Raw genomic sequence first — 14,137 nt, forward strand, 5'->3', positions numbered from 1 at the left:
CCAGCCTGCCATAGTAGCTAGAGTTCTGGAGATGAAGAGGTCTCTGAGGGCAAAGCAAACCTTTGGGAGCCTCACCTGCCTTTTCAATGAGGACATTCTCCCTCCACCAACAAACGCAGAGGAGCAGGGCTTTGGGAATGAAGTACACTGTGCTTCTCTAGGTATTAATAGGTATAAGTGAGGTCACATTCATGACCTTAGCATTAGGTCAGTTTTTGGGGTTTTTTTTCATGGCACTGGGATTTGAATTCAGGGCTTCCCACTTGCAAAGCAGACACAATACCACTTGGGCCACACCTCCAGTTCCACATTCATGATCTTAATTTTCAAATTCTTTCCCACATTCGCCAACATGGTTCCTGTGCCCTGTGAGAGTTTCTGGGACTGACTGGCGTGTGCTCATAAACTTCTTCCTCTTCATAAGGAAGGGTCGGACTTGCCCCTTACTATGATTTGAATGTGAGTTCTCTTCAAAATTCATGTTGAAATGTAATTGCCATTATTACTATATTAAGAGGTGGGGCCTTCTCAGTGGCACATGCCTGTAATCCCAGCACTCGGAAGGTTGAGGCAGGTGGACCATGAGTTCCAGGTCAGTCTAGGTATCTGAGGAGCTTGTAATGAAGGACCATTTTTAAAGTCATGGGCAAAGGGAGGAGAACTTTAAGAAAGAAGTGGGAGCCGGGCACCAGTGGTTTACACTTGTAATCTGAGCTATTCAGGAGGCAGAGATTAGGATGCTATCTCGAAAAAAAAATCACAAAAAAGGGCCAGTGGAGTGGCTCAAGGTGTAGGATGTAAGGTCTCTACACAAATACTGCAACAAAAAACAAAAAAAGAAAGAAAGAAAGAAAAGAAAAAGAAAAGAAGTGGGAACATTAAAAGGTGTTTAGTTCATGAGGATGCTGTACTCATATGGGATCTATCTCTCTCTTTTTCTTCTCTTCCTCCTCCTCCTCCTTCTTCTTCTTCTTTCCCTCTCTCTCTCTCATCCTCTCTTGCCCTTCTGCTTTGCACCATGTTATGATGCAGCAAGAAGGCCCTCACCACTTGTCAGCACCTTATATTGGAATTCCCAGCCTCCAGAACTGTGAGCTGATAGCTTCCTGTTCTTTAGAAATGACCCAGGCTGTGATATCCCATTAAAGCAGTATGAAGTGGACTAAGACTCCCAAAAGATCCTCTGTCCCCCCCTTCTCTGCTCCACTCTGTGCCTTGCAACATTGACTTCCATGATCCACATCACCCAAGACCTTGGCTCCTGGACAGGTTTAAGGTGAAAGGCACCAGAGGCAGGATTGAGGCATTTATCTTCTGCTTCCTTCCCACAGCGCATGGCTGATTCCACTCAGATGCTGCAGCCCTTGTCAGTGCTAACCACTCCCTCCCTGGCACAAGCCTGTAAAGGTTCCCCACCCTGTGCAAGTTTCCCTGAATCCTAACAACACCTTCACAAATGGCCCTTCATTATAAACTCTTCAGATGCCAGTTTGAGATGACATTTGTTTCCACTGGGACCTTGATCACACAGATACTGGTGGGTTTCCACCTGATCCACATTCCCAGACCACCCCACCCCATTCCACTATATCCTTCTGAAGCAGAGATCACAGAGCCCTGTGGCAGTGCGAGAGGAACCACCTCTCCCTGCTCCATTCTACTGTGTTGGCGGGTCTGAGAGGATGTCTGAGCTTAGGGCAGCTTGCACTCTGATATTTTACCCTCACAGTGGGAGGTTAAAAGGAATGGCATTGAGGAGCTGTGCTCAGGCAGAGGGCACTTCCCTGGGGCATGGGGTGCTGGGTCTAGGAGCCAACTCTGCCACTAAATAGCCCTAAGTCCAAGGACAAGTCACTCTCATTTTTAGACCTGTTTCCTGACCTGCATCACAGGGCTTGGACTTCTTAAAGAATGTGTTCCAAGCTGAGTGCCGGCGGCTCACACCTGCAATCCCAGCTACTCTGGAGGCAGAGATTAGGAGGATCACAGTTTGAAGCCAGCCCAGGCAAATAGTTTACAAGACCTTATCTTTGAAACAAATCCATCACAAAAAAGGGCTGGTGGAGTGGCTCAAGGTGCAAGCCCTGAGTTCAAGGCCCAGTGCTGCAAAAAAAAAAAAAAAAAAGTGTTCCATAGCTTTAAGAGATGGACTAGAAGATTCTAAGGTCCCTTCCAGGTCAGCCATTTTTGAGCATAAAAATCAACCTTGTCTTCTTCACCATTGTGCCAGGGAAGCTCTGATTCCAAGAATTAATGGAAAACTGATGATTAAAGGTCCATATCCTGCCAGGTTCCTGCCATGGCAAATCTACCATGACCAGGGAAATGGTTTCACTCCATATTCATCCTCAGCACCTTCTCACTTACTTCTCACTTGCTTCTGCGCTATTTCTAGGAGAGAAAACGGAAGGGAAATTTTAGTAAGTTGCACAAAATGCAAACCAGCCCAGCAAACAAAAACATGGAATAGATGACAAGGAATAACTCATTGCATCTTTGCAGCTTTTATGAACTGAACTTGAGAGCTTTGCAAAGGCTTGGCTATGCCTGTGAGGGCTGGCAGCTCTCAGTAGTTTGTCCCAGATGTTTGGTGCTGGACAGAACTATAGAGCAGGAATTAATAGTTTGGACTCCTGGGTCAGACAGCTGTAGATTTAACTCCCAATGGACTGATCTTAAACAATTTATTTAACTAGGCTGGACTTCTCTTTGTAGTGTGGAAAAATAGAGGAGGAGGAGTTATGTCTACTTGATAGAGTTATCATGAGGATTGTGAGGCCATATGCTACAGTGTTGAGCACAGTGCCTGGAACACAGTGAATACCCAATAAAATAGCTATTTGTGGTCAGTGTCATTAGAATGACTCCCCTTGGCTTCCAGGAAGCTCAGAGCTCAGTTGAGTGTTCAATGAAGAAACCCTCCTCAGTAGCATTCAGTTCCTTTTTGCTTCCATTTAGAGCTTCTTTTAAGATAGCTATAATTTATTGACTGTCGTTATGTTCCAGGACTTAGAGATGCTAGCCAACTCTAGCTCATGCTGGGAGCATTGCAGATAACTCAACAAATGGTGGTAGACTAAATGAATGATTTCATTTGATGCTCCCAGCAGCCCCAAAAGTAGGCATCGCTGTCTCAATTATGAACGATATGTGTTGTTGCTGTGCAGTATTTGAGACTGCTTCTTGATTGGGAAGAATCTGTCCTTAGGGGAGGACCTTGTCCTAGGACTGACAAGGTGAAAAGTTGTCCTTAACTTTGGGAACAGAAGTGCAGACCCACAAACCAAGTCCAGCCAAGCGTATCCTCACCTGGGACTTTCAAATCTACACTGAACAATGTAATTGGAATTGTTTCTCGTGGTGCTGATGGCAAAGGTATCTAGTGTCCTGTGTGTAGCACAGGGGCCGAATGGTACCACAATGTCAGTAGAGAACCCAGTGGCTAGCTAACTACAACACATTTTGCAAGCAGGTAAGGTGCTGTGAATGATGTTTTGTGACATTAGTTTTGCAAAGTTTCAAGGACGTGCCAGCTTGTGTGTGACTTTTCCAATTTTCCTTTTCCTTCAGTAGTTTGGGAGTTGCTGTGAGATTCCATCCCCTTCCAACCCTCCCAGTGACTCCTCTCTCCTGGTGCTTGGCTTCCACACATCAAAGAAGGTGGAGCAAAACCTCTTGCTTCTCTTCCCTCATCCTCCTTCTGCCCGTTTTATGCCTAAACAATGCCAATGCAGGGCACTTGGCACTCTGGGAACTGAAACTGAAAACTCCAGTGTGAATCTTTTCACCACACACATATGTACTTGGGTTGAAGACTAACTCATAAATCTTGCTGAAGGAAGAAAGACCTTTGGGCACACTGGCAAAGGCTGGCTTTCATTTGTTTGTTTTTCATCCTCTCTGGGACTCCTCCCCTGCCCCAGAGCAGTGTTCGTCCTTATGAGTGATATGGACAAATGAACACATGTACAAAATAAGAAAAAGAACTTTGGACTTAGAGTTAGGAGACCTGAGTTGGATCCCTGGCTTACTCACTCACTATCTGCAAAATTTGGATGGGTTACATGACCTTTCCGTGCCTCAGTTTCCTTATCTGTAAATTTGACTCAGTGATGCTCATATTCTGTGGAATGCTGAGATGTTTAAAAAGAATGCATCTAAAAGGATCCCTCGAAGTTGCTGATCCATAGGAGGTCTCCCATAGACATGTGCTACTGTTGATTGAAAATCATCCAGTTGATAGAGCCTTCATAAGAGGCTCTATCTACCTCCAGCCACCCTAAGTGTGTGCATGTGTGGGGATGTGGAAGACATTTAAGAGTTAGGGTACATGGGAAAACTACTTGCAATTGTGTTATATGTTGGTTTCTATGAGTCAAATATGATTTTGTATTTCTTTATCTTTTTAAATATATCTACATTTGTTGGCAGGGGTCCTTGTAAAAGAAGGTGTTACAGGGACCCATGCTGGCATGTGAGAAAGGCAAGCAGAAGGGAGGAAATTGCAGAGGAGAAGGAGCTAAATAGAAGAGCCAAGGACAAGCTTTATCCACCACTTGGCACTGTCTCATGCTTCTGAATCTATTTGCTTGGGGTCCTGGTGAGGGCCAAACACACAAAGGACTGTAGTGGAAGCCATAAAGTGCTGGAGTCAGGAGGCCTGACATTGTTTTGTCTCTTACATTTATGGGGTGTATGGACTTGGAGGTCACATTAGTACAGTGCTTTTTATAGAAGCTATATTGAGGTATAATTCACATACCATAAAAAAAAAAAAACACTCTTTTAAAGTATACGAGCCAGGTGTAGTGGTTAATGGTTGTAATCCCATCTAGGGGGGCAGAATTAGGAGGATCATGGTTCAAGATCAGCCCAGGTAAAAGTTAGTGAGACCCTATCTGAAAAACAAAGCTAAAAGCAAAAGGGCTAGGGCTGTGATCAAGTAGTAAAGTAAAGCTTGTTTGCAAGCACAAGACACTACCACAAAAATAAATAAATAACAATAAAATAAACAATGTTGTATACTTATGTATGTAAAGTATACAATTCTGTTGCTTTTAGCATATTCAGTTATGTAAACACCACCACAATCTCACATGAGAATATTTTTATCAGACCCCATCACCCGAAAGAAACTGTATCCATTATCAGTCACTCACCATTTTTCCTTCCAAGGGATTACTTTTGAACCAGTGCTGTACCCATTTTGATTGTTATGGGTAACAATTGGTCATTAGTACAAGACAGTCACTAGTCTGCTGATAAGTATTATCACAAGTATTTTTCAGATGCAGTGAAAACTAGCTTGAGAACTGTGTCAGGGGTCAGCTCAGCAGGGGATATCAGAGGTACACAGTTTAATTTTCTTTCACAGAATATTCCAGGTAACTCAAATCTCCATCTTCCCTAAGGTACAAACTTTTTCCTCAGGATCCAAAATGCCAGTTAGAGCTCCAGTCATTACATCCTTGTTCCAAACAGCAAGAAGAAGGAACGGGGTTTTTAGGAAAGAATATCAAGCTGCACAAACACTTCTACTAACATCTCACTGACCAGAACTCACTTATATGACCACATCTAGTTGCAAGGAAGGCTAGGAATTTAGCCTTATTCAAAACAGACACTAAAACACTGGCATTTGCATTATTATGAAAGAAAAGGAGAACAATGAACTTTTGTTTTTCTGGTTCTCAGGGTCTATGGGTTGACTGAAAGGCTGTACTTTGAGCTACAGGGCTTGGATTCAGCTTGAAATTGGCTCACATCTGTCTCCATAGTTTCCTTGGACCAGGACTCCTAGGGCATGTTCTCTTTATGGCAAATGACAGGACCATGGGAAGTGGGGTAGAGACATGGATGCCTCTAAAGGCCTCTTTTTAAAGCTTTCTTCTTATTATTATTAATGATAAAAAATAATGGCTTTTGTTATGACAGCACTTGTACAGCATGTACTTTGATCACATTCATTCCCATTACCTTCTCTTGGCCCCATCCACCTTCCTGCTATGCCCTCCCTAAAAGTCCCCCTTCCAATTTCATGTCTTTTCTTTAAAATCTAGATTCTGCATGAGACATTTGTCTTTCTGAGTCTGGCTTATTTTGTTTATCATGGTCTTCAGGTCCACCCATTTTCCTGCAAATGATATTATTTGGTTTTTCTTTCATCTGAATATGTGTGTTTTGTGTAAATACCCTATTTTCTTTAGCCATCTATTGATGTGCATCAGGGTGATTCCTTGACTTGGCTATTGTGAGTAGTGCTGCAATAAACATGGGTGTGCAGGTGTCTTTATTGTATGCTGTCTCTGATCCTTCAAGTCAAAGTAAGGACTGACATAGCAGGATAGTATGGTAGTTCTGTTTTCAGGTTTTTTCGTTTCATAATGACTGCACTAATTTCCATCCCACCAAGTGTTTAGGGGTTTCTTTTCCCCCACATCCTTGCCAAGTTTGTTGCTGTTTGTTTTCTTGATGATAGCCTTTCTGCCTGGGGTGAAATGGAATGTCAATGTAGTGTTTTGGGTTTTTTATATGGGACTAGGGTTTGAACTCAGGCCTTCATGCTAACAAAGCAGGCACTCTACTGCTTGAGCCACACCTCCAGTCCTCAATGTAGTTTTGATTTATGCTTTCCTGATGGCTAAAGAAGTTGAATATTTTTTCATGTATTTACTGGTCATTTGTACTTTATCTTTTGAAAACTGTCTGTTCAATTCATTTACCCATTTCTTGATTGAATTATTTGTTCTGTAGGTGCTTAATTTTTTGAGTTCTTTGTATATTCTGGATGATAATCCCTTGTTAGATGAATAGCTGGCAAAGTTTTTCTCCCATTCTGTAGGCTGTCTCTTTACTGTGGTAATTATTACCTTTGCTATGCAGTAGCTCTATAATTTGATGCAATCCCATTAGTCAATTCTCGCTCTTATTTGCTGAGTTATTGAAGTCCTGTTCAGAAAGTCATCCCCTATACCTGTATCTTGAAGTTTTCCCCTATGTCTTCTGTAGCACTTTCAGTTTCAGGTCTTACATTAAGGTCTGGAGGCCTCTTGAATCGCTTTTTCCCTCACTCTATCAACTGAAGCGAGTCACAAGGTCAAGCTAACACCAAGGGTTAGCTTCCACTAACACTCTTCCACTCACACTGACTCATAACACTGCAAAATCACATGGCAAAGGAGATGAGTACAAAATTCTAATACAGGAAGTGCCTGAAGATTGGTGAACAATGACACAGTCTACCACAGAGGACCACAAACACTGTCAGGACTCAGGATCAGTGCTGAGTTCCCCCAGAGATCTACCGGAGTCTGTCACTGCTGCTGCTGCTGTCCCTAGAACCTTGCTCATGGTCTGGTGGCTTCCCAGTTCTGATGATCCCACTTTCCAGGTGACAGACTAAGCTGGGCCAGCCTCTGACCAAAACTTCCCGGGCCACAATTCCTAGTTCCTGCCCCACCAGCCGTCCCGCAGGCTTTCTCTGAGGTCTTGCCAGGAGAAACAGGGCCTCCAAAGGCTCCTCACGTGGGACCAGCACTCATCATCCTGTGCTCCAGTTCCCAGAGACCCAGCCAGAGTCGGATCCCTCGCCCCCCGACCCCCCCCCCCACACCTTTTCCCATTCTATCCCCTCAAATACAAAATCTTTAGCAGGTCACTTTCTGTTGCAGTTATGGCTTGATGATGCGTTCCAGACCTGGAATCACAGAGGTCTGTGATTAGCTGGTTAGCTATACTGGACTAACACTGAAGTTTACAGCAGCGAAAATTCAGAATTCAGATTAGCTTTTCAAAGGGGGACCTTTCCATAGTTTCCATTTTCCGTAAGTCACCCTGCTAAGTGGTAATTAGTTAAGCTTCAGGCAAATTTCCGAAAGGTTTGGTCAAATAAAGGTTTGGCATAAATAATCTTCAGTTTATCTCAATAATGCCGTTCTGCTTAGTGCACTTCACTGAGGAACCTTTCCTTGGGTTCAGCCCAACATTAGCACCAAGTATGGAAACTACTCAGAAAGTGGTGAGTTCAGTAAATGACAGTTGTTTTTTATAAGGCTATAGCACCCTCTTCCTTCTTTTGATGCGATATTTGCACAGCTTAGAAATTCAAACTGGTTTCTAACACATCCTTTCAAGAAGGTGACACAAAAAAACAAACATATGTTTCAAAGTTAAACATACACCTATCCCATGACCCAGGAATTTCACTCCTGGACTTTTTTTTTTTTTTTTTTTTGGCAGCACTGGGGTTTGAACTCAGGGCCTCATGCTTTTACCACTTGAGTCACTCCAGCCAGCCCCTTTTTGTGATGAGTTTTTTTGAGATAAGGTCTCAAGAATTATTTGCCTTGGGCTGGCTTCGAACAACAATCCTTTTGATCTCTGCCTCCTGAGTAGTTAGGATGACAGGGGTGAGCCACCAGTGCTCAGCACTCCTGGGCATTTTTTACCTTGGACAAGTGAAAACTTATGTCTACCCTACACAAAGATTTGTTCATAGTAATGTAAGGGGAGTAATGACAGAGGTGACTCCATTTTGGATGAGAGAGGCACTTTAGAAGCAGACATGTAAAGGGTTCTGGGAAACAAGAAATTTTTCAGAGAAATAACAAGCCTCTCACCAAAATAACAAAATGCAGCTGCAAGATATGGCTGGTGGGCCCAAAAGGCCAGGACAAGCTGACCTTCCTGGAATGTTCTGTTCAATAAGGAGGGGGATGGGCAGGTGGAAGGGTTCATCGAGATGTTGACTAGGTGCCAACCAATCACAGATATAGTTTCAAGGTAGAATATTTGGGCCTAAGCCAGGCAGAGCCCTATATCACCCCTAGACTTCAGCTCTATTACACTTTAGCTTTTTTCCCCTAAACCACTCCTACACATGTGGGAGCTTTGCTATCCTTTCAATACATTTTTGCTTGTTTTACTCCTAACTCCTGGTCTCATGTCTTTAATCATCAACTTCGCCAGGGCATGAACTCGGGATCAACAAATCCAGTATCAGTAACTTTATTTTTTTTTAATTTTGGGACAGGGTCTTACTATGTAGCCCTGGTTGACCTTGAACTTGCAATCCTCCTACTCAGCCTCCTAAATTCTGGGAATACAGGAATGCTCCACTATGCCCAGCTTAGTTTTATTCTTAATAGCCAGAAACTAGAAAAATCTAAATGTCCATGAACAGATGAATGAATAAACAAATTGGGAAATATTTATATACAATGGACAGCTATTCCACAACTTTTTAAAAAGGGACTGGTAATACAGTTAAGAACATATATAAGTCTCATAAATATTATGGTAAGGAAGGAAGCCAGACACCAAGGACCACATATTATATCATTCTGCTTATCCAACACTCATGAAAAGACAAAAACAGTTGATGGTGATAAAAATCAGGACAGTTGAGACTGGTTGGAAAAGGGCCAATGGGAACTTCCTTAGTGCTGGCAATGTTTGATGTCTCAACAGGGTGGAGGGTGCACAGTGGAGATGTTTGCCAAAACTCATTCAAGGTCTGTAGGTTAAGAAAAATGAAAAAAAAAAAAAAGTCACATATAACTATATGATTCAATTCCTTTCTATATATTTGGATACATTTCAATTTAAACAAATTGTATGTATGGAAACTTGGATTGCAAAAGAGAAAAATTAAAGCACAATGATTACTTTAAAAAAAAAAAAAAAGGTCTGTAGGTTAGAACTGGCTGTGCTGGCAATGTTTGATGTCTCAACAGGGTGGAGGGTGCACAGTGGAGATGTTTGCCAAAACTCATTCAAGGTCTGTAGGTTAGAACTGGCCAATTCACTATATACAAGTTGTATCTCAATAAAAATTTAATTTTTAAAATATCAGGCTATTTCTTCAAATGTTGCAAGAGCAAATGAAGGAGAAATGTGTCCCGAATGATATTGGGGCACTGGTGACCCCTGAGCTGGAGCAATATGTATCAGCAACAACAGACAACATCTTTATTTTGGGTCATCAATAAGTCACTGTGAAAGGATTTTCTAAAAATGGAACAAGAGGGCTGGAGGCATGGCTCAAGTGTAGAGTTCTTGCCTGGCAAGTAAGTAGATAGCCCTTAGTTCAAATCCCAGTATCATAAAAAAGTAATAATAATAAAAAGAAAAAAGGGACACAAGATGCATCAAGTTAGGTCCATGAGATATGTCTGCAAATGGGCCAAGCATGGGAGCATGTACCTGCAGTCCCAGCTACTAGGGCTGAGGCAGAAATAATGATGATGCTAGTGGTAACAATAATTTTGCAAGAGGATCGCAGGGTCTGCTCAGTTCAGTAGACTCAAAATATTATAGGAGGATTGGTTTTTTTCTCCTGGCACTGGGAATTGAACTCACAGTCATGTGCTCTACCACTTGAAGCCATGCCCTCAGCCCTCTTGGTTTGTATTTTGTTTTGAGATAGGTCTCCATAACTTAGCCTGGGCAAGCCTACAACTTGCAATCTTCCTGCTTCTGCCTTTCGAGTAACTGAGACTACAGGTGTGCACAGCCCCCAATTCCCGGCTTGTAGGTAGCTTTTATGTGGAGGTTCCATAGTGTGCCTCTGCTGAGGAGCAGGGCTTATCCAAACCTTCAGACCCTGGGTCTAAGGACACTGCGAGATTTTGGTTAGAAAGAAGTATCAGGCAAAACAGGAGATCAAAAGATGCCAGAGAGTTGGAGACTACTGTTAGCTGAGGAAAGAGCTGGGAGGTGGGGAAAAAGGGAGAGGGAGAGGGAATCCTGGGGTGAGACTTTGCCCTTGCAATAACCTGCACTGACCACAAAATCCATCTGGGGCCCTGCCAACCCTCAACGATCAGAAGTAGTGGTGTGACCTTGAACAAGGCATTTGTCATTTCTCCTCCAATCCATCCTACACCTCAGGGCTCCAAGAACAGGACATTAGTCAGGATGCTCTCTGTCCTTGCTACTCCCTATGCTGCCATGTCTGCCTGGAAGGTCTTGGTTTGTTTGGTGTGGCCTGGGACTGACCCAGGTCATGGGTTTCCTCTGCATCCTCAATTGGGTGAGCTCTTTTGGCACAGAGATTTCCTGAAAACCAACCAAACCAAACAAAACAGTGCAGAAGCTGCAAAGGAAACTGGGAGCCCTTTCTCTTTTTTTGCCAAATTTTTCTGTCTTTAGAATGTGCTGCCTGGTTGGTGGAGTGGCTCAAGCACTAAGAGCACCTGCCTAGCAAGCATGAGGCACTGAGTTCAAACTCCTGTGCTGGCAATAAATAAATAAATAAATAGGATTGCTCCCTTCCCCAGAGCACAGGCAGGAGGCCTCCCAAGCAGGTGCAACTATTTCTGGGTGCTCTGTCTTCCCTTCAATGTTTCTCTGTCCCACCAGCTGCTGTGGTTCCCACCAAGTCTGCCGTTCATTCTGCTCACTTGGATGATCACATACAATGACTTTAAGGACTTGGCTAAGGAAAGGAACAGCCCTCCCCTTTTCTTTTCTTTTTCTTTTTGGTTGGATTGGGGTTTGAACTCAGGGCTTTGTACTTGCAAAGCAGGCACTCTATTACTTGAGCCACACCAGTCCACTTTGCTCTGGTTATTTTGGAGATGGAGTCTTAAGAACTATTTGCCAAGGCTGGCCTTAACCACAATCCTCCCCATCTTAACCTCCCAAGTAGCAGGGATTAAAGTGTGATTCACTGGTGCCCAGAAAGGAAACCCCCCTCATTCTTACTCACTTACCATCTTCTTACTCTCATTCAGTGTGCTTATCTCAGCACCTTCATAACACGTACAATACACACACACAACCATGCCTACATACGCCATCCCTGGCATATGGCACGGGTACACACACCACACAAATGTACCCTCACGCTGCACATAAACAAATATCGCACATGTTCACATGCTCACCATGCAAACACACACACACACACACACACACACACACACACACACACACACACACACACATCTATTGTGCTGGGCAGGAACAGAGTGGATAACAGCTCAAATCCTCTCCCAGCTTCAAGTTCTTAAACCACAGGTCCCAGGGAAATGGCTGTGGGAAATTACTGTCTCCTCATCTCAACCATGAATAATTTGCTGATCCTCACCAATGATGTGATGTGATTTTAGGCGACCAGCAGCAAAGCTGTCTTCCCTATCATTGCACTCATGCCAGTTCCGTATCATTTGTCAGTGACCACAGTCTCAAGGCACTTCAGGGAAGTTGCTGGTAGAATAAATGCACAAAACTAGAACATGACTTGCTAAAAAGAAAAGAAAATAAGGTTGGTGAAGTAGAGTGAGGGAGGCAAGAAGGGAAGAAGGAAGGAAGGAAGGAAGAAAAGAAAGAAGGAAGGAAGGAAGGAAGGAAGGAAGGAAGGAAGGAAGGAAGGAAGAAAAGCTTGCTGTCCTGAGCCCCTTTAAGGACATACTCTCTGCTGCTTTGGCTCCTGTTCCAGAACCCCAGGATTCAGCAGCTACAGGGTTAGTGTGCACAGTACAAGGTGGAGACAGGGGAGGGTGGACTAACCGTGGAGGAGGCAGTGTTGGCAGTCAGTCAGTCATTCCTCCTCCTCCAGGTGGTACACAGCAGCAGCACTGACCTAGTCTTCTGCTGACAGATGGATAGACAAGGTGAGGGGAGGCAGCTGGAGTCCAGGGTGATGAATACCACAGGATGGGAGGCGAGCCCACGCTATGGGGCACACATAGAGTAGGGCACCTACTTGGACTTGAAGAGTTCAGGATATGCTTCTTAAAGTAAGCTAAGACCTAAGTCATAGACAGAGTTGTTCTAGGGGAGGGCAAAGACCTGAGACAAGAAACAAACCAATTCATTCAAAAACAAGGAATTGAGCAGATCTGTGGTAGGGAAGGGAGGCGACATGAGGTTGGTGAGGGACTGGGCAGGAAGCACCTGGGCTTACAGATGCCAAAGGTAATGGAGCAGGTAAGTCAAGAACAAAGGCTCTGTGAAAAGACTACCTGGGGTGACATTTGGCTTTGTCACTTTCTAGTCACATGAAAGTTACCTGGCTTTTTCTGCCTCAGTAGAATCATGAAAGTGTTTACCTTTCAAGGAAGTGAAGACAGGTAACACACCTAGAACTACCTGGTATGGAATAACTGTCCGTTCACATTGGCCATCTCAGAGCTACTAAATCCTTCTGCTAGAAGAAATGGTCCTGGAATAGGGGACAGGCTGGGCTTGCAGGTCAGTGTAGCTAAAGCTAGTCAATCTTTAAAAGATGTACTCAATAGCAAATAAACCACACCCAGCATTATAAACACTAGGATAAACACATATCTCTTTCAAATAGAGTTTGAAAAGTTGCAATGGAGTTTCCTTACTCCATTATTGATGTCTTAAAACTTATCCTGGGATGAAAGCCAGGGGCCTCTCTTTTTACAGAAAAAAAGAAACTGAGGCTGTTTGCCTGGAAAGTCTGGTGCCTGGAATGGACAGGTCCTCTAAGCCCTTCATTCACATGCAGTGGGAGGTTCAAGATATTCCCCTATACCCCTTGCCCCATTGGTGCCAAGAGCAGCAGAACAGCAATTGCTGCCTTTCAAAGGGCAACTCTGGGCCACATGACAATGGGTATGCACATTGACTCCCAGGGTACTGCCCAGAGTGCTCACCTGCATCCCGTGGGATCACCAGTTGCCAGGCATAGCTGTGGGAGAGCCGCTCCAAGCCCTCCTCTTTGATGGTGCCTTGGTGGGGATGGCTGTCTGTCATGCTGCCAGCATCTAGCCCACCTGCTGAACTTCTGATCTCAGCGGTCTTCTCAAAGAACGATCATCTGGACCAGCTCTTACCATGCTAGATGATAAATGGGGGGAGCAGGGTGATAGTAGAGAAGCACCTGCCTGTCCCTGAAGCATGCATCACTCCAGGTGCTTGTCGGAATCAGATTTTGAGATCCATACCAGACAGTCTTGGATTATGAGTGGCTCTTGGACAATGTGAGGCTCCCTTGTCTAGTCACTCACAACGTAAGATCAGAATGTGTAGCCAGTGTGAGGAGGGACAGGCCATGCCTGTAGTCACTGTGTTAGAGGCCACGTTGACCCAGAGCAGCAGGACAGGGCATGGGAACTGTGTAAGACAAGGGGTGAGCAGGCTCCAAGTTAATGATGACTGTTGCTGT

General features: G+C 44.0%; 1 long non-coding RNA gene across 1 annotated transcript; it reads right to left on the reverse strand.

Annotated features, from left to right (window-relative positions):
- Nucleotides 1–389: 389 nt before the first annotated feature.
- Nucleotides 390–14,137, reverse strand: LOC141414854 (uncharacterized). The gene is made up of 3 exons (XR_012439782.1): nucleotides 13,626–14,137; nucleotides 12,514–12,594; nucleotides 390–2,391 (listed from the first exon to the last, which is right to left on the reverse strand). It is a non-coding gene; the product is annotated as an uncharacterized lncRNA (long non-coding RNA).

This window comes from Castor canadensis, chromosome 12 (assembly GCF_047511655.1).
Source record: "Castor canadensis chromosome 12, mCasCan1.hap1v2, whole genome shotgun sequence".
Taxonomy (NCBI): Eukaryota; Metazoa; Chordata; class Mammalia; order Rodentia; family Castoridae; genus Castor; species Castor canadensis.